General features: G+C 39.6%; 1 protein-coding gene across 1 annotated transcript in view; it reads left to right on the top strand.

Annotated features, from left to right (window-relative positions):
* TMC1 (transmembrane channel like 1) overlaps window positions 1-2,426 on the top strand; it is a 128,963-nt gene that overhangs the window by 120,054 nt on the left and 6,483 nt on the right. The window lies entirely within an intron of this gene.

The raw sequence follows: 2,426 nt of genomic DNA, 5'->3' as shown, positions 1-2,426 counted from the left end.
TGAAAGAGCACTTAGTGTTTGAAAAAGATTTCTAGTTTTCTTGCTGTAACCACGGTTTTCCATATGTTTTAAATAAACTTCTTTTTTTTCCCCCCACCAGTGGCAAAAATAGGATGTTTGAAGTCATTGGAGAAACACTGGAGCATGATTTCCCAAGCTGGATGGCAAAGATCTTGAGACAGCTTTCTAACCCTGGACTGGTCATTGCTGTGGTTTTGGTTATGGTGTATGTGCTATCCCTCTTCACAGAAAGAGCTTTTGTTATGTTCTTCCTGACTCCTTTTAAGTTTCAGCTTTTTCAGCAATCACTCTCTCCAAGGGTCATTCTGTAACCTAATCAGGTTCAGTGCTGATTACATGGTAGTGAGAGGCTGAAAGTCATTTGCCGTATTCTGATCTTATTGGAAGTAATTCACAGCCATCTGCATCTGTCTTTGCCTGCCTAGGATTATAAGATTTGTTCCCAAGTAACCAAAATAATTATCAGTAAATAGCTAAAGCAAGGGAAACATAACTGCTAAATCCAATGAGCACTTTGAGCTTTCCCCCACCCCCTGGCCCCCACTTCTTGTTCCATAAAGCGGATGGCTGTGAACACACAGAAATGATGAACATCTAAGTTAATATTTCCTTTGGGGGCCCTACGGACTATATTTTAGGGCTCAGGACTTAAGGGGGCTTAAAAATCATCCTGTCCTTGTTCCTAGAAGGTCATCAGCAACTATGTGTCTATAATAGTAGAATCAGAGGACCAGAAATGTCTTAGAAAGTTCACTTAGTCTATCCTTTTAAAGTCAGAGGTGACGTTCAAAGGGGAACTTAAGAAGGGGTTTTTGTCCCCATGTTATTTTCACTGGCTTTTGATTCTTGGCCGCTGCAGATAAATACATTCTAAGTAAAACTATATGCTTACTAGGGAAGAGCTACGGAAAGGACCCTAGACCTCCCTCTCATTCCCTGAGACCGTCCTAAGCAGAAAATCTGGAACCGCCTGTTCTGCCAGTCAAAGAGGACAGATATAAAACCACCCCTAAGGACACTTTAGAAACAAAGCTGACACAAAAATAAATGTAAAACTAGGAAATTGCAGAGAGAACTCCCAATCTTTTGAAGTAAATGAGCTAGGTCTGGGCCAAGCCTGCACCATGATCTTTTGTGATGGTCACTGTCATGAGCCACATCAGCAAAGGCAGGTATTGTAGTCTTCAATTTTATAAATTAAGAAATGGACTTAGAGAGGTGAAATGATTTTCTCTAGGTGAGAATATAGCAAAATAGTATTAGTAAGACTTTGACAGTAAATCCAGCGTTCACCCCTTTACACCATGACACCTTCTTTGCAGGAGAGCTAATAGCCTGTAGGGATAATTAAACAGTAAAACAGATTACTATTATATATTACAGAACCTTGATGATGGGGTGGCATTTAGAATCAGACAGTAAATCTCTGGTACAGATGTATTAGGAAATGCAGCATGTTTTACCAGATGGCCCTTAAAGTGACTTGCAATCTCCATGTTTTTATGATATAGCAGCTTCTGAGAGCATGTTAAGAGTGACTTTTAAATGCCTAGGACCTCCAGTAGTATAAATGAGATCTTGTTTAAAAAAGGAAACACAAAACGATAATCAGATTTTATGACTATATTCTTAACTTATTGAGAGACATTTATTTTTAAGCAAAGGAACAACATTGTACTAATGCCATTAATTAAAGATTTAATAAACCATCGTGGGATTGTGGCTGAGGGGTTAACGCTGCCTTTGTTCCAGGCACTATCGATATAGTAACTCATTTAATTTCCACAGTAAGATGTTGGCCTTGCTGATAGCACAGGGAAGGTCTGCCCCAAATCAAATGGCTAATAAGTGAATTCAAATTCGCATCTTTTTATTTCTCACCTTTAACTTCCCCCCACTCATTGGTAGCACCACACCCCGAGTTCAGAATGAGTAGGCATGTTCAGAAGGGCTGGAAGCCACTTGTCAGAGATGGTCTACAACCAGGATGAGCCCACTTTTCTTAAAAGACCAGAGGCAAAAATGAGGATATTATGTTAGTACTTATGTAATCATTTCAAAGTATAAAAACTATTCTTAGTTCATGGGCCCGACAAAACGAGCCAGGAGTCAGGTTTGCGGACTCCCGATGTAGACTGTCAAGGGGAAGGCTGACAGGGTAAAAGGTCAAATAGATGTACTGCAGAGTTGACTTTGGTTCTGAGGTTCTGATTTAAAACCTAAATTCCAGTTCATCACTGATTTAATTTTTCAAATCCCGAGGTCTCATCTTCCACTTTATGGAACCTATACAGTTGGCTTGGCTTTTTATTACCTTTAATTAGAGAATGTTACATGTTGCAAGCATTTTGAATTTCCCCAATGGGCCATATTACATCAGCTTAGATGGCTTTTGATAACCGAGT

The sequence above is a fragment of the Pteropus vampyrus genome, unplaced genomic scaffold (genome assembly GCF_000151845.1).
Source record: "Pteropus vampyrus isolate Shadow unplaced genomic scaffold, Pvam_2.0 Scaffold186, whole genome shotgun sequence".
In the NCBI taxonomy this organism is placed as follows: Eukaryota; Metazoa; Chordata; class Mammalia; order Chiroptera; family Pteropodidae; genus Pteropus; species Pteropus vampyrus.
Note: the sequence above shows the minus strand (reverse complement) of the source record. Positions and strands in the feature narration are given on the sequence as shown.